Source organism: Rhipicephalus microplus, chromosome X (assembly GCF_043290135.1).
Source record: "Rhipicephalus microplus isolate Deutch F79 chromosome X, USDA_Rmic, whole genome shotgun sequence".
Classification (NCBI taxonomy): Eukaryota; Metazoa; Arthropoda; class Arachnida; order Ixodida; family Ixodidae; genus Rhipicephalus; species Rhipicephalus microplus.
Genome location: NC_134710.1, coordinates 124,601,083 through 124,619,597, shown reverse-complemented (window position 1 = coordinate 124,619,597; position 18,515 = coordinate 124,601,083). Strand labels below are relative to the sequence as shown.

The window sequence follows — 18,515 nt, the reverse complement described above, 5'->3', positions numbered from 1 at the left end:
CAAACCACCACTCTGATTAAACTGACAGGAACGGCTCGTAAAAGAGGAGGCATAGATGCCCGATGCACTAGAAATGTAACTAAAATGTAAGATAGTCAGTTGTAAGAAAATAGTCAGTTGTGTAATGTCAAACCAATTCTGTTCTGAAAGTGCTGCAAGCTATTTAAGCACTACTGGCTGTCAGCGATCTCTACACTGTCCATAGGCAAAGGTTTCATCTCTCCTAGATTTCTTAGAATTCTAATTTCTTCTGCAACCACCATGATGTTGCAGACACTGCAAAACAATGCTACCCGACATTAAGGCTACCACTGAATTGTGCGTCATGGAACTGCTAAGAATGCACACAACGAAACTCGTGCAAAGTGTCGATAAGTGCATGACACCAATATTAGCAATTGGTTGAAACGTGCACTCACCACTTCGAGAAACAAAGGCACGAAGAAGACACACACAGAGCGCGTTTTTGTGTCGTTGTTTGTCCTTATGTAGAGTTCACACTGCCTTTGTGTCTCTGTTTGTCTTTTGTGTTGAGTCTGTGCCTTGCAATCACATTTGAAAGAAACTTGAAAGTGCCTAAGTCTTTAAAAAAAAATGCAACAGCTGGCTGCAGAAATGCATGGTTGACGAACCATAAATGAGCCAGACTGATTGGCTGCCAAAACTTATCGCTCCGACTATTTCACATGAAAAAGCTGCTGTGCAGTTTCGAGTGCATGTTGTAAAAAGTCTGCAGCAAAAAAAAAAAAAACTAACAAGGCATAGAATGTGGCTTGTGACATCATCCAAACAGCATTTTCTCGTGCTCCAGCTCAAGCAGTGAAGAAATGACAGGACAGGAAGTGAGAGCTTTCAGTTACACTCCTTTACTCTCCAAGAATTGGCTTCTTTGCAGTGATTTCAGGTGGTCACAAGATGTATTAATGCCTGACATATGTCGGCAAAACATGTGGAGCTAACTCACGCTCGGCAAATACATTTTGCCCTTAGGGCTCATTCGACCTCAGGCTTACAAAACATTTTCTCAATCGGGCTCAAATTGACTAAATTACTTACCCCGACTCACTCATACACAGACTCACCACTTCGAGTTTGAGGGAGTTCACTTGTGAGTTTGCCAACCTTTGATGCCAGATAATATCTTGAAATTCAGGACATAACAGGGCTAACTTAAAGCATTACTCACATGGCTAGACTACATCACTGCAAACAAGAATAAAAATGTGCTGCTCAGTAGAGCTGCTTGCACTCATCTGGGGCTAGAAAATGTAAACCAATCTACAACTATTCAAAGTATGCCCATGTCGTGCTATGGCCAAGATAAAGCAGTTTTCAATCACTCTTTAATATAAACTGCCTCAGGGTTGCATGTTCAACATATCGTAAGTACACTCTGAGCTGTGCTGTGCCTGTATACTCTTTTGTAATGCAGAATGTTTACGAATTCTTTCATTTTACTTTTGCGCAGGATCAGCTTCTCAAGGAACATGTTGGGAGCCTGCTCAACCTGTGCATGTGTCACCTTATGAAGAGAACCCCGATGGAGCCCTTTGTGATGTAAGGGCTCAATCATATGCTGTAATATGTAGTGCTATTGTAGTTATATGTATCCAGGGTGAAAGCTTGGAAACTAAAATAAAGATTTATACTAACCAGAGAGAACAACTTTATGTCAATAGCTTGAAACACGTATCCCTCAAAGCGTTGTTACGCCCTCTGGCAACTTTTTTACAACCATAAGCCGTACACTGATCTAACCTTCGATATTGGCACCATTAATAGCTGGCAGGACGACAGCGGAGAATGAAGTGAGCAGCACGAGCTAGTATGCAAGGTATGCACAGGGTAAAATCACAAAACGGCTCAAGGAATGCATATCAACTTATGCATTATCATCGAATATAAAGTGAAAACTTCTACCGATTTTTAGAGACGCTTCAGGAAAAAAATATGCCACATTTCACCTATTGCAAGCATTCATACTCTTGTTTCAAAATAGGGTTGTTGCAGCATGTACCTTAGATTTTCTCATATTTTGCTCCGTAGTCGAAAATCTCAACATGCCACTTTATCACAGAAACAATTAGTTAAGCAGCTGACAAGATAAGCAGGGAGTGAAATGCCAGAACACTGATACAGTCAAACCCATTTATTAGAGACACTAATGTAAGAAACAATTGGATATAAGAGACACTAGTGTGCGTAGATTTAAATAGAAGTTCATAAGAAAATGCTTACGTGGTACCCTGCTCATAAGATACATCTCATGTACATGACAAGAATTGCTCCCCGGTGTATGCCTCTTATAAAAGGGTTCAACCGTATGCACAAATTGATATAAACAGTATAAGATCATGGCATCACACTATGGCACGCATCATCAGTTGTTAGGCAACTGTGTATATATGTGATGCTATGAAGCATTTAAAAACAATTACAAAGCCAAACGAGCTATGTAATTGCTTTTTATAGCAATTAAGCCAAAACAAGTTCAATCATTTTGACGTCATTTCTTCTAAGAATTAGAAGATTCTCGGCACACTTGCATTTGCTTGAATCTGTCTTTATGGGAAATCTTTCTTGCGCGCAGGTACATGAGCAGGGCCAGGAAACTGCATCACATCCATGTGCTAGTGGTGCAACTGCTACAGCTTTATCAACAGTGGAGGTTACAGAAGCCCTTCTTCAGCTTTCGCAGTGCATGAAGGATGTACCAGACATCATGTGCACACAAGACAAAGGCATCCAGGTCGATGTAGGGAAGCAGTTCTGGCTTGTAGATATGCTGACATCAGATAATACTCTGCTTGCTTTTACTGGTGTGTCATCAATGACTTTGCTTGTAGCCATTAGTAATGAAGTGAGTAGGATTGAAGACGCAGTAGCTGAAATGTCTACTCTTGAACGAGTCATTCTCGTTCTTGTGCGATTGAAAACTTGCTTACCCTTTGTGTGTATGGCACCACTATTTTCTGTGAGCCGCACAACCATCTCTCGCCACTTCTACAGCACACTGTGTAACCTTGCAACGGCACTGAAATGTGCAATTCCATGGCCAAACAAACAAGAAATTGCAAGCAATCTGCCTCAATGCTTTGAAGAATATAAAGAGGTACGTGTTGTGCTAGACTGCACAGAGGTTGCCGTAGAAAAATCGCACTGTGCATCTTGTAGAATTTTAACATACTCTCATTACAAAGGTACACACACAGCAAAGCTTCTTGTTGGCGTCTCACCTGCTGGCTTAATTACTTTTGTGAGCTGCGGTTTCGGAGGCCGAACGTCGGACAGGACTTGCGTAGAGAAATCGGGAGTTCTAGAAAAACTCGGCAGTTTTGAAGATGATGTCATGGTTGACAAAGGTTTCAACTTGGGCTCGCTATGCGAAAACCTTGGGCTGGGGGTTGTGCAGCCTCCATTTCTTTGTGGACAGCTGCAGTTCACGGCGAAAGACTCGGAAAAGACTCTAAAAATAGCCAGGGCACGTGTGCACGTCGTGCGTGCTCTCCAGAGGATGAAAGTTTTTAAAGTTCTGAAGGAACCTGTACCTTGGGAAGTTGTTGGCGCCCTTGATGAAATATTGGTGATTGGTGGAATTGTAAATCTCTCCTCCCCTATTCTCTCTGAGAAAAGGTTCGAGTGATATTATGGAACTTGTGTTTGCAATGAAATGTAGTAGAACTTGTGCAGGTAGTCAGAAACTGAGGTCAGTGAAGAAGCTGAGCACCACAACATGAGGGATAACACACCATTGTGCTGTGTAAAGACTATTGAGTTAACGAACCGACACACAGGGTCCCTTAAGCAATCATCTAAGAAGACTTGAAAACGAAAGCAATCTTCTTTTTCTTCTATGTCGATGCACAGTTGTACCCCCCCCCACCCAGGACACGTGTGTTTGTGAAAAGAGTTGTTTTAACTGCATCTCCGAGCTGAGGAAGTTATTTTCGGTGTACTCCTAAGCATATGCATAGCTGTGTGGTAGAACACCTGCTAGCCACGCAAATGGCCTGAGCTCAATCCTCATCTGGGCCCGGAAATTCATTACTTATTTTATTCGCATATGTCTCGATTTTTCAATCATGGACAAGATTATTGTTCACTCACAACCAACAATCCCGGCGCCGGAATTTCAGTGAAACGAGCTCTTTAATGCTACCACATTATTATTCAAAAACCCATTGATGCTTCCGACTGCTCACACCATCGCTGTGTATAGAGCACATGACGAGTGACATTACACATATCTTAAGGGCAGAGGGTAGGCCCATATCTCCCATGTATTCTAAAGCTTCAGTAGCATGCATTTTTTTTTACTGCATGTAAAGTGTTTGGGTTTGTTTCATTTTGTGCATTAGCATGTTCTTGCAGTGGAACTAAATGATAATAATCTATCCACTGTTGATATTTTTCACATTTGTTTAGCGAAGCATGTATATTTCGTCGTTACCTCATTATAGTTCGGTAGCTTCGTATTGATGTTTGGTTTATTTGAGGAAGAATTGATCTTCTGTCTTAAATTGGAAGTATTTCTTAGCGAACTGCAGGCTATCTGTCTCGCCGCCTAAGCCTGGATGATATGCCTCATGATCGCCTCCTTGACTTGGGGTAGACCAAAATTAGTATGGAAGGATAAGAGGGTTTTGAGAATATATGTGGCTGATCATGATATGAATAACGGGACAATCATGTCACATACATCGTCTAAACCTTTCTTCAAGACACGTGTGGCCCATACCTGTTATCATGGGTCATGGTAGACAGGTAATGCGAGAAAGGTGATTGACAGTTTTTATCTACCTAGGAATGGCGAGAACAAACATTGCTGATTCTTTAGGGCATTCAAACATTCTACCATAGTACCACACCAGGTCTCGAAACAGTTTTGGAAAAAGGCCCTGTGTAGCCATAATGCTAGTGCAGTGTCAATTGTGGTGCTTGCTACCTAATTATATATACCTAAATATTACCCATGTACTCCAATGATGCAGGCGTCATGTCGAGTTAACATCATTTGGAGTTGGGTGCCATCCTCCAAAGTTAGTTTAGGTTGCACTAGCTAGGACTACTGTCCTCGCACGCATAAGGGATACATATCAGTTAACCACTTCTGATGTTGGTAATATCCACGTTGCTGTTGGAATTGTTACGGAACTCTTAACAACTGGTTATATAAAACGCATGTGACTGTGCGTACGTACATTTGTGCATATATTTAGCATCATTTTGTAATGTTTTACTGAATGAATCAATTACAGCACAGTCACTTCCCTTCCGCATGTTTCGTATACTATAAGATTCTCATGGTATGTCGGATCTGCCAAATTTTTCTAGGTTGTTCTGATAATTGGTCAAAGGTAACAAAAAAATAGCTTCGACTTATAGAGAGCTGAAGGGAAAAAAAAGTTCATTTCTTGTTTTGTTCGAATAGATCATCTGCCATGAAATCATGACATGGATCATCTCCCTTTCTTTGTTCCTGGTTTACTTTGCTGTAACTTCCGTCTCTATTGGCCAAATACTGATAATGGCGGTCGATTGCACCAAATCATATCGCAGCGTTACGCCCAAACGGCCTTGATAGTGTTTAGTGCGGCCATGTAGGCCTTTCAAATAGTCAGAACAATTTCAAAGGTGGCAGTTTTGGGGGCTTTTTATTTAAATAAACATGATACATTGTGCTCTCTATGTGTTCCATGGTTCCTTTGCATTCTGTGCAGATACAATTACTCTAAATCACAGTTTGTGGAAGCTCCACATAAATAAATGGAGAATATCATTTACCACCGCAACAAAATCAATAATAGTGCAACTAAACTGAAAATGGATGCACAGAACAGCGCCTACATGCACGTCCTGGACACAGAAGGCAATAGGCCTAGGTGAATGCAACACATGTTTAAGAAAAGCAGCATCAAGTACCTTTAAGTAGCCATAATACTTTTCTGGAAGTCTGTTACGCTAATAAGAACTACTGGTTTCAATTTTAAAAACCATTCACTTGATTTTTAAGTTATGGCACACCGCTTAGACGACGAAGACTGAACCACACGGACACAAGCACAAACTTTTAGCTGGGTTTATTAGACGGACACATGATGCTTTTGTACAATCGTGTTTCATGGTTAGAAAGAAAATGTTGACAAAGATTGATTTACAAACATGTAAACAGTACACTGCTGATAACCACACATGCCGAGAAATCACATACCTATCGCACAACCCTACATTACGAATACAGATACATTACATCGTTTTGCGTTAGTCCCACATATGGGATACTGATGCAGCCATTACGCAGTCGAATAATCTCTGACACCTCAATGGTTTCGCGCATCTAATAACTGTGTATAGCGACCACCTTGGTTTCATGAGACTTCGGCTGACATCTGCAATCTTGACAATGCAAGCCTAGGTGTCCTTCCGCACGAGAGCGGTATCACACCACCACTTTTTGGACACAATCCACAAACTTGTTTTTGTGGTTAGTTGTGCAAACATTTGTTCCAGTCACATTTTTCTTTGTTACCCTGCAAAGTGATGAGAACTTACGGGGTGCCAGAAGAACCGCTTGCACTCAGACACGGCTCCCAGTCGTTTTCAGACTATGGGAAACATTGTGAAAGTACGGTATCACAGTGGTCCTGCAAAAGTCTTCGTCATCTAAGTGGCGCGCAATAACGTTACAATGAATAGATACTAACTTTCTCAAGCAAGTATCCTTATATTCACTTGAGCCAGGAACCCCAGGTTGTGCACGCTCTGAGAAAAAAAGGGACTTCGCTGCTCGTCAGTTGGTCTTCAAAAGCCAGGTCGTTCAGCTTAATCAAAACACACAAAAATGTGTGGGGAATCGAATATTGTTAAGGAAAGCTCTATCATCACAAACAACCAAAAAATCTAAATCTGATTTTATTAAATTTTGCCCTATCCTCAGTCCTTAAGAACTTAACATGGCAGAGCAGGTAATTGAGGCCAAATGTTACTGAACAGAAATGCATAGCCTGCTCATCCTTAAGCAAGCTCGGCAAGTTTCGGCAAAACATGCTTGAAATACACAAATTGCAGCTTGCGGACAAGTTTGTCGATGTGGTCATCATTTCTATGCACAGTTCATATCAACTCCAGTTCTGAATACACTACGAAGTGTGTAACAGCCAAGTTCAAAAGAAACATGCCAAGCTGCACCTGCAAGAAGTATGCATGCCTAGGGTTCACAGTGAAGTTTTCGCCGTTCTTCTTTATGTAGGCAAGCTTCTTTTGCATAGCAAGTTGGGCAGCAGTTGAAGTTTTTCCCAGTACAGGGCTCTTGACTTCCAACAAAATTGCAGGGTTGGAATTCTTGAAAACAACACCATCTGGGCTGTATCCAAGCCATGGATCCTTTGGGTGAACAACGAAACCGATCTTTGAAACGTCGTTTATGGTTATGCTGCTGTATTTCTCAATGGCTAATTGTTTGCAGTGTTTACCATAACGAGTAGCGTTATTTCCCCAAAAGCTTTCGGAGAGCATTTTGGACCCCTTGCTTTCACAAGATGTTGGATCTTTTGGAATGTATGTAAAATAAGCGTGACATATGCTCCCTGTTATCCTCACTTTTCGAGCTCTTCGCCACTTTGTGTTGTCCTGATGCCTTGTCTCGGTGCACATTAGAAGTGCCTCCTCTTCAGTGAGTTTAATGTGTGTGATGTAGAATTGAAGCTCATTTTTCGCAAGGTCATTTTTGGAAAACTTATAAATTCTCATTGCTGTTGCATCACTGAATGCCATGTCATGGAACATAAGTTCACTGTATTGTTCCATTTCATTCTTCATGATGTGCTTGATTAAAATTTGCTCCTGAATAGTGGCACATTCGCAAACTTGATTGCTTTCAATATAGTGCATTCTGGCACGCTGATGCAGCGCCAATGCACTCTGGTGTGCTGTCGCAATCAGTCGCTGGCGTATTTCTTGTTGTTTGGTGCCCAGAATTGGCAGCGGTTTGCACTGTACATGGCACAGTTCTTTGAGTTTACAGGCCTCATATAGTGCATTCGTCTTTAACTTGCCCCAGGCTTGTGTAACATCAGTAGACGTCAGCAGGTCCAAGTTCTGGATGCCAGTCCTATTAATAAAATGAAAGGAACCACAAATAACACTCAAAATAGCTTCTGCTACATTGCAGTGCTGCGAAATAGATTACTTGGGAAGCACGTGTCGAGCATGTTTTGCAAAGTCGCACATAAAGGTTTATTGGTTAGTAACCTGTGATGTTGGCTCACTTTCTGAGACATGCCTGTTACACAGTTAACTTGAACATTTTGTTGTGCACGTCAATGTTCCCGGTTTTGAGAATTTATTTTGCTCTGTATCAATAAGTCTTTAGCAGTGATTCTAGCATGAACCAAACAGCATGAAGAGACCATAGTGAACCATAAAATTACTCATTTGTAACTTTAGCTACTTATACAAAATATTTATGTGCAGTCAGTCTTGAGCTACTTGATTGAGGAGAGGCAAATTGAAGAAAAAAAATGCTGTAAAAGGTTTTCGCACAAATATTTTTGGTGGTGCAGCTTCTGGTACTACCATCAGAGTTTACGAACAATTTTTGTTGAGACAGTAGCCCCATTGAATCGTACTAGAGGCACCAGAAGCATCAGTGCATTTGAATGCTGGCTGCTGCAGCATTAAAAGCCGAAAGTGGCAAAGGGAAAATTAGAACCACCTTTAATGTTTGTTTGTTTCTGAGTTTTGGACACTATGGATTCAAATAGTGTGTATGCTATGCCTGAGAGTGTGAGAAGGCCAGTTGCTGTAAGAGGCAATGCTTGTGATAGCGACAGATCAGTATCATCATTTGATAGTGAGTGCAAATTTTTGCATGCCTTTTTGTAACCTGTTTGATTATGACCATGTGACTACGTGCACTTGCAAATGTCTGTATCATGAATATATATTGCAAGGTGATGATAAATAAAAGCTGAAAGTTGGCGCCTGTTCATATTAATTCTTTCCATGTCCCTGCCGAGTTTATAAGCACATACCAGTATTACCTTCAAGTGTGAACCAAAGCGCCCAGCTACAAGTTTCATCACTGTAGAAAACATTGATGGAAGTTTGGATCACATTGTTTTGCTATCTGTATGCTTGGCTGGTGTTTTATACAATTGAATACTGCTCCTTGCCTGTTCACATGTAGCAACATTGCAATCATATGTCTGCAACGCTCAGAGTTTCCAGCCTTGCAGGAGCAGTGGCCCTGCAGAAGAAAGTAGGTTATTCACATAAGCTACCTTTGAGAACATGGTAACACTTCTTCCAAATAAAGATTGCACTACTGCGTTAGTCACCTAGGCTCAGAAAGGAAAGCTGCTTCCAGCTGGCAACTGTCACACTTGGTCCACCATATCCTCACATGCACCATAACCACCCAAAGTTTACCTAAAAATGCTTTAATTGGGTCAGTTATAAAAGCATAAAATCTGCAAACTGATTTTAGGTATTCCTACTACAGCGGTTTTGTTTACAACAAAAAATTTGGTTGCTTTCGGTAACGTTTCATTATTTAGGAGCGCCATAATTATAGTGGGCTGAAATTCAGTTAAGAACACTGCTTGATCACTTGCATCAGACACACAGTTTATCGCCGCTGTGCATGAATTTTGAGTGTTTGATAGTTTGGCAAAAATACAATAAAATTTTGAAGTACGGAAGTGCAGCTCGCAATGCAGGAAAAAATGGCAAGGTACAGCCTGTTTCATGCTCAACGGAATACCGAACGGAATACTCAACGGAATGCTCAACGGAATAATAAAAGTTTTCACCGTAACGTACACCGATTAATGCTTGGGTTGTGGCTATTCGCGGCGCTTTTTTTCTAACCCACGTATGTTGTACGACAGTGCTTTCAACCCCACCCGAAGCATCTTGCTTTGTTTTTGTTGCTGAGGCAGGCGAAACAGAATAATCAAATTTCATGGGCGGCACACTTTCTGCTTCGTAGGTAAGTACGGGCAAGACGCAGCTGTTACATACCTTCCTCTTGAGGGTTAGTGACAGATTATCATTCATGATTTGAGAATGCTTGCCGAATGTGATCAACCCATTCTTATTCTTCTAGGTATTTTATTCTCATGGTTCGGCTCCGCAATTGCTACCTCTGCAGGACAAGTCTTGCTTAATGAAGGCACGAGCTCTTGCACAGTTTTTTTTAGTACTTTGATAGTGTCACTCCCAACATGCACGTGGTATCAGTAACTGTTTCAACACTACTATAGCTGTACCTACCACTGCCTTGCAACAGTCTTTACATTCACAGCAATCTACACACAATGTGAAAATGAAGTGCTGCTAAATATGCACTACTACAAACCCATTTGTTACCTAGTTGTATGTGATACTATATGCAAAGTTTAACACGTAGAGTGAAGTACAGTATGTGCACCCCATGACATGCATTGTCCAAGAATTTTGACGCCTGCACATTTCCTGTAAACTGGGTAATTCATAAAGCAAAAAACAACAATCTGTGCACCCAATTTCATACAGCTTGAACATACCATATGCTATCACTGCTTTTCAGTATAAGACTTCCATTTGTCCGCCTGGCATATTGGTGGCGCATGGGGTTATCACTATGGCAACTGTAGAGCTTACGACTGGATGTGGGTACGTTGGAAATCAATGGTCTCTTTTTAGTCCAGTTTTCTGAGAAGAAAAAAAAAACAGACTCATGAGCAGGGTAAGACAGAAATGGTTGAACAAATTATGTTCAATAAATAAAGTATCTTCAACCATACCTTGCGAGGATTTTGGCCCATGAGCTTGCTTTCAGTGATGACACATTCTCCGCTGACTTTAGGTAGGTTCAGAGTGATGAGGCATCCAAGCATACACTGATATGAGCAGTTCCTTGGAGGCTGCTGTTGGGTTGCAAGGAAAAAAAAAACAGTCCTGGTTACTCTGGTAGAAGCGTGAACGAATTTGTGATGCATGACTAAGAAGAATGTATATGGGAACACTGCATACAAGAAAGGTAATGTGGACATAACATTGCTGATTTTGTGACTTTATCTTGTGGATGGCATTATCGTGAATTTGTTTTAGTGACGTTCTTCAGAGGACAAAGTTAGGTAATTCCCCAACTGGATGGGCTATATAGTTCATGCGAATGTAATATGCTTCATTGCAAACTTATGAAAAATGTGTATATGTACTAAAGGTTCACTCGGGTCTACTATGCATTGAATTTAAGAGCATATATTGCAGCAGACTCATTTTGAGCAGAAACAGGTAGAACTTATGCTGTGATCTGCGCTACAAATTTTAGCAGTACATATATTTTCAGTGAATGCGACAACGAAGTAAACAATCTCAAAAATTCACAAGGTGGGCATCCCATTAGCTGTGCAAGTCGAAACCCCCCGCCACGGTGGTCTAGTGGCTAAGGTACTCGGCTGCTGACCCGCAGGTCGCGGGATCAAATCCCGGCTGTGGCGGCTGCATTTCCGATGGAGGCGGAAATGTTGTAGGCCCGTGTACTCAGATTTGGGTGCACGATTTGGGTGCACATGATTCACTGCTGCTTAGCTACATAGCCATAGACTTACCTAGTTAGGCAATATGTTTTGTGATGTTGCGCATGACCAAACGTATTTGTTTGTTCTACTTATTACCTGTAAAGCTTAGTAGGCAGACTTTATGAAGGAGCCTGTTTACGTCACCATAAAATGATGTGATGATCCTGTGGTACTAGACACCGCAGGTAGGTACAATTGTGCATCTATAAGGTTACCAAACCAGATTTCATTCAGCCCTTCATAAGATAAAGGGGTACAGAGGACTCCCTGCATTTTCAAGAGAAGCACACCATTACAAAGGCAAATCGGGCAGCTCCAGGCACATCAGCAGTGCTAACAATAGTCTTCCTTTTTTACTTCTAAGTTCATGCTACAGTTGGTAGGGCTTTTCAGAGGGCCATATAAAAATTTTCGGGGATGAATAATTCTTGGCACTCTGTTAAGGATCTGTGATCTAAAATTGTAGCTACGGAATTGACAGTTACAGATAGTTATGCAAATATAATGTTGGTATTAAAAAAGCAAACTTTTTGGAAAGCAATCAAATAAATGCTTTATTAAATACTTGAAAATATTTAACTTCAGGCTTTGCAGCATACCACATGACACATGTGATCGATCCATGCAGCAGTATATTACACTGTATATGGGATGGGTGAACCTCGTGCCATCTCCAAGATCCGCTCAGTCTGTTATTGGGCTATCTCCAAGACGCGTTCACCTTGGCATAAAGCACACTGAGCAGACATACTGAATCTTGAGATCATGCAAAAACCTGATAAAGGAGGCATAGAGAGGTTTACTTTAATCCTTTCTCTCCTGTTGATGAGTATAGTAGTCATGAGATTTTGTACCAAAATGACTCATGACAATTATATTTGTCATGAACAAAAATGGGTCCCACATGAAACCAATGGCAGCTACACTCTCCGTAGTTGTGTTTCTTGATGCTACAAGACCACACTTGTCCATGTCGTGCGATTTGTGTCTTGGCTTTCATTTTACAGCCACCTTTCATTGTATTATCATACAGTAAAGCCATTTTTCAATTATTCTTTATGCAATAAGTTAAATAAACTAACTGCATTGAATTGAAAGAACGGTATTGTCTTATTCAAAAAAAAAACAGAAAACTATACAAAATGAGCAACAGAGGCTATTGGTAAGTTCGGTACAATTCTCTTCTATTTTACAATAGGAAAAGTCTTAGTGGAGGATGAGTCTGTTTTAAGGCACCTATTTTTTACAAAGAGAAGATTCAGCTACTTTTTATTCTATCTATTACTTCACAGAGAACAATATTGGTAAGATATAACAAACAACCATGCCAAGGAAATTATTGGGAACATTATTAGAAGTAAATGTAATATATGTGTGAAGAAAGAAAGGTGGACGAAAGCATAACTTGCCATGGGCAGGGACTGCGCCTGAGACCTTCAAATAACACGTCTGATCCTCTACTATTATCAACTACTATGGCGGTGATCCCTTCGTCCACTTTATGGGGTATATATGTGCATTAAACGTGAAAGCGTCAGTCAGCGCCGCCAGTAGCTATGATGGAGAGTGTGAAACACCCTTCATTTGCCTGTTGGGCATCACGCAGCACATGAAGTTATTACGAGCCTTTAAATGTACACTTCTTTCCTTCATTGACAGAGAACAGACACTCTCACCAGTGCATCTGTAGGAAGTTCATTTGGTGAGTAATACTGTCCTATGAGGCAACAGATGCCGCAGTTTGCAAATTTTGGGAAGTTCCACAAAGGAAGCTTCTCTACGAGAAGTCGGGACACCAAATTTCTCTCCATTGCTACCCTTATCCTGCAGTCTACTCTGTGCCTACAAAAATTCTGTCTGGCAGATCATACATGCTCTTGTCCCTCCAAGTGCCTGGCTCCTTTCGCATTATCTTCTAGAGTGGAGCGAGGTTTGTTTAAGAAGCTTGGTGGACCGCTCAACTGCTGTCCCATGTCTTTGGTACTGGCTGTTCCTTACATTGTATGTGACACATATACAAATGTCCCCTTTCTTCTGTGATGGAAGCAGATGCCCAACCATGAATAAAAAGCACTTGTTTCCTACTGCAAGCATGAAATGTTTAAAGTTATGCACGAAATCACAAGATATGTTGAACACCAAAAATTACAACACTATTATGAGGAGTAGGCTTTAGTTTGAGCTGATCAAATTAGCACTGCTAACATTGACAAGTTGCGGTGTCCCAGATGCTTGTAAGATCACGTTTTATCCAAAATGTTTTGCCAAGTTCTGTCTCCAGGTATGGTAGTTTAATGAGAAGATAACATCGCCATTACAAGTACATTTATGCTGAAGAAAATACCTTGTATTGACACTATAGATACTCTAGCTTTGCATCCATGAGAAAGTATGACAAAACTGCACAAAGGTGGACACATGACCACTCAAAGTATTCTGGGTAATCTAAAGGCTTAATGCATAATACATACATTTCGTGCATATTTCTCCAGTTCAATTTGAGGTCATAGACTGAACACTTTTTCATTCTTGTTTCTTTCTAAAAATAAACATATAAATCAGTTTAGTATATGCAAAGAATCCTCGTATAGCCCAAGAACCTTCTTTTTTTTTTTTTGACACGGTTTGCATTACGTGCTCTTTATCCCGTTGTTGTCTGAAACCTTTAGCCACCTTCCGTCCACACAGATCCAGAACTAAAAAAAGTAACATTCAAAAAAAAAGAACTTTACGTACTCCTTTTGAGATGTCACACTATCCAGCGAGAAAACAAGCGTGTGAATCAACAAACAAGAAAGTTTGTCAGTCAGTACAGCATTCTTAAATATAGTATTCACTTCCTAAATATGAATCGGATGAGAAGGATTTGCCACTCTCTTTCTTTCTCTCTCTCTCTGTGTACACACACATACAAAGAGAGAGACAGAGAGCATAGGACACATTATTCAAAGGTTGCAGCTTCGGTTTCTGCCCGCAACAAGTTATCTTTTCGTCCACATTTTATTCTTCACTTTACACTACAATTACAACAAATAACAAATAAAATCCCCTATAATTTCCTTCGTATCAGTTTGTTAGTTTTCATAAATAGGTACTGACACGAATTTCAAGAATTTTCAGATATTTGCTGGAAATAGATGTACTGGTGTCGAGAAACCTAAAACGAGTACTTCAGTGGCTGGGATTATATTGAAAATTTTTTTTACTGCTGCCCTAAAAGACATTTTCAGTTTCAATATCGAGTGTTGACTTCTCAGGAACGTGTTATAGCAGTGTGAAATCATGGGAAGACGACAACTGACGATGTACTAGCGAGAAATCTGTCATCGGCTCATGGTGCACATAAACAACGAAGAGTTAATGTCGTCCACTAATGCCGAAAGTGATTCCTACAGTATTGACTGCATGTAGGATGCACAGCTCGCAAATTCAGGAACTGTATTGGCTCATTGGGATGTCCATTGCAGTGAAGCTTGCTTGCAGATGCTCAGCGACGAAAACTTTAAAATGAAAATAAATATTTTTTATATGTTTTGCCAAACTGCAGTAGTGTGTGCAGAGTGTCGACACTGCATACCAAGAGAATGAATACTGGCCCTTTCGCGATGTCTACAAATCGTGAATCACGCCAGTACTCCTTTGATATTGTGTATAACAAAGTAAACGAGCCCTTCAAAATTACTTTTTTTTCTTCATTCATTGCAAGGGTCCCATTTTCCCAGACTTGATGCCTTCAGATTGTATGCTAGAGATTAATGGTCAGCTGCCGGCTCATAATAAGATCATGTGCTACATGACGCCGATAGGCAGAAGTGTTCCACAGTCGCTCTAATGGCTACTGGCAGTGTTGACTGACACTGCCACGTTTAAAATGCACATATATACACTCTACGAAGTCGCCCAAGGGATGACTGCCACCATAGCTCAACTAGTAGAGCTTAGGACATGTTGTTGCAAGGCCGAAGGTTCAATTGGGTCCCTATTAGCATCAAGTTTTATCATTTTGTCCACTTTTCTTTCTTCACATTTATATTACAGTTATAACTAATAACATCCCCGATATACTTCTTGGCATCAATGTGTGTTATTTTCATTATTATTGTGTCTAACAAAAGAGGAAACGAGCCCTTAATATTAAAATTTAATATTACATTTATTAACATTCGTATATATATATATATTGCCATGCTCAAAACAGACAGAGAACGAAGATGATGTGCGCGCTAACAGTCTTGTGAAAAGGGACACTGAAGAAGACGACGTGCTTTTGTTTAGGTCTCTTGTTCTTGGCTCCTGCACGAAAAACACACGCCGTGGGTTTTCGGACTCAAGGTCTCGGTGATTTGCTTAAATTGAACCGCGACACTGGTGGAGGTACTGGGTTGCAAGCGTGCCGATGCTCAACACCCCATCTGGGATGTTACGAAGATGGCGACGCCAACACGGTCCCGAAGGCGCCATCGCTCCGAACTCCGCCGATACGGTCACCAGCCGTTTTGTAGCGTGTGTTACTCAGTTCGCGACTGCTTCTGCGTAGAGCTGATAGACGAGCGGACGAGACGACGGTGAGCTAAAGCAAGGTTTATGTACAGCATAGAAATAGAGGCGTTACCAATTCGGCACTGGGGCCGACAGCTTAGAGACTCGAAGAGCCGAGCTCTTCGAGTCTCTTCGCGTCGCCAGCAGTAGACATAGGTCTACTGCTGGCGACGCGCCACAGGGCATTTTTTATAGGCACCGGGTGGATCCTTTGAATAACCAAATGTCCAACCAGAAGCACCACTGTCCGTGATGTCGGAATCCTCCAATGGGGCCCGCCGCTGCAGGTGGTTGCATCAAGGACGAGGGATGTTGCCACGCGTTGCCTAAGACTCGCCAGATTCGAAGGCGCCGATTGCTGCACGTGGTTGCAGCCAAGGACGAGTGACGTTCCCACGCATTGCGTGAGACTCGCAAGACTGGAAGGCGCTGATAGCTTCAACAGGCTCGTGGGCTGAGAGAGTTCGTGGTGCGTTGCGTGACAGACCGGCGCCACCGCTTGATGATGTCGTTGAGTTGAATGCGTCAAGTGGGTTCGATTGCTGGCCTTGACACAGATTGCCTTTTGCAGAGGCAGTGGTGTTCGATGTGGACTCGCAGGCGTAACAGGGAGCCGTTCATCAAGTCCCGACACGCAACCACCTGTTACGACACCAGTGCACCGCTTCAGTCAGCGGTTGCTAGGTCTCTTTCCTGAGCTGACCTCCTTGGACGAACATCCTACCAGGCATTACGCACATCTTCCAATGGCCTCCCCCAGCCAGCCACAGGTGGTCCAAGGGATACAAGGCAGCCTCGTTTCCAATCCAGCCCAGGTAACACTTCTTCAGCCACTTCTACCTGATCGCTTCAGTGGTGCCCCACATGAAGATGTTGAAGATTGGCTTGAGCATTACGAACAAGTTGCTGACATCAACCAGTGAAATGCTCAACAGAAGCTCGCCTGCACGTACTTCACTCTCGATGACAGCGTTCACACGTGGCTAGAGAACCAAGAAGGCCATATATTGACATGGATGAGTTTCGTCAGCAGCTGCTTGACACCTTTGCCAGCGTCGACCGTCAAGAGTGGGCTCAGGAGTTGCTCGAGTTAAGGCTTTAAAAACCTAATGAAACTGCGGCAATGTTTGCTAAAAAAGTGAAGCGCCTATGTCGCCGGGCTGATCCCAATATGTCCGAGAAAAAGAAGTTGCGCTACCTTATGCGCGGCGTGAAAGAACAACTGTTCGCCGGACTTGTGCGCAATGCCCCAACTATCGTGGCCGATTTTATCAGAGAAGCCACTGCCATTGAGCGTGCTCTGAACCAAAGATCGAGGCAGTATGATCGCTCGTCCACTACCACTCCAATCAACGCCGCTTCAGTGACTCTGGACAATAAGGGCTCCCCACGTGACTTGATCAGAGTTATTGTCCAAGAATAAATTTAGCTTCGGACTCCTACAGTGGATACACCAGTGACAGTCGTTGCCACAGTCGTTCATGATGAACTTAGACACGCTTTTTCAGCAGCTGATCTCGGTCCCGAGCACCGTCGAATGAGTTACGCCGACGCTGTCCACCGTCCACAACCCGTCCCGCCTATTACGTCATACTAAGAGCCACCTACAGCCGCACCTTCGTCGGAACCTTTGCAGGAGGCTTTCAGATGTCGGCCCATTTCTCCGACGTCTTCGTGCCACCAGCCACCACTTGCCGCGCCTTATTCACCACCACAAGGACATGAAACGCCCACAATTTCGCAGAACGGATGCTAGGCGCACTGTCGATCGGCGCCCTCTCTGGTTCAACTGTAGTGGTTCCGGCCATATAGCTCGCTATTGTAAGTACCGCAACACATTGCTTTACCGGTCTCGGCCAGGATACGACGATCGCCGTACATTGTTCGCCATGACGACCATGGTTTTCGAGGACCTCCAACAACGTGGTCTCTCTATCACGAGTCGCTTCCTAATCCCCAGCCCGATTCCGCCCACAGGTCACGCTCTCCATCCCCTGCTCAGACATCGTCACCGAATCAACGTACATTTGCAGACATTCAAGGAACAAGGTCGCCCAGCCCTTACCGGGGAAACTAAAGGGGGCGACCTCTCAGGGTAAGGTCGCAGCTCCACTAGAAGACAATAAAAAGTTCCCAGTACTGCCGCTACAGATTGACTCGACACCGACGAATATTAACAACGACGAAATGGTAAGCGCTGACCTCAATGTAATTATCAATGTAGAGCAAGTGACGGTCTTAGTTGATACGGGTGCTGATTTTTCCATAATAAGTCACAAGCTGGCTGATCAACTTAGAAAAGTAAAAACGCCACAGACAAGACCTTAGTGGATACGGGTGCTGATTTTTCCATAATAAGTCACAAGCTGGCTGATCAACTAAGAAAAGTAAAAACGCCACAGACAAGAC

General features: G+C 42.4%; 1 long non-coding RNA gene across 3 annotated transcripts in view; it reads right to left on the bottom strand.

Annotated features, from left to right (window-relative positions):
- Positions 1–5,626: 5,626 nt before the first annotated feature.
- LOC119176395 (uncharacterized) overlaps positions 5,627–18,515 on the bottom strand; it is a 50,001-nt gene continuing 37,112 nt past the window's right edge. For 2 of the 3 annotated variants that reach the window (XR_012886956.1, XR_012886957.1), the window contains exons 3-6: positions 10,788–10,907; positions 10,548–10,695; positions 9,174–9,247; positions 5,627–8,110 (exon numbers count right to left, since the gene is read on the bottom strand). This is a non-coding gene — a long non-coding RNA (uncharacterized LOC119176395). Of the gene's footprint in view, positions 8,111–9,173; positions 9,248–10,547; positions 10,696–10,787; positions 10,911–18,515 lie in introns of all 3 variants that reach the window. The other variant, XR_012886958.1, reaches the window with a different exon arrangement.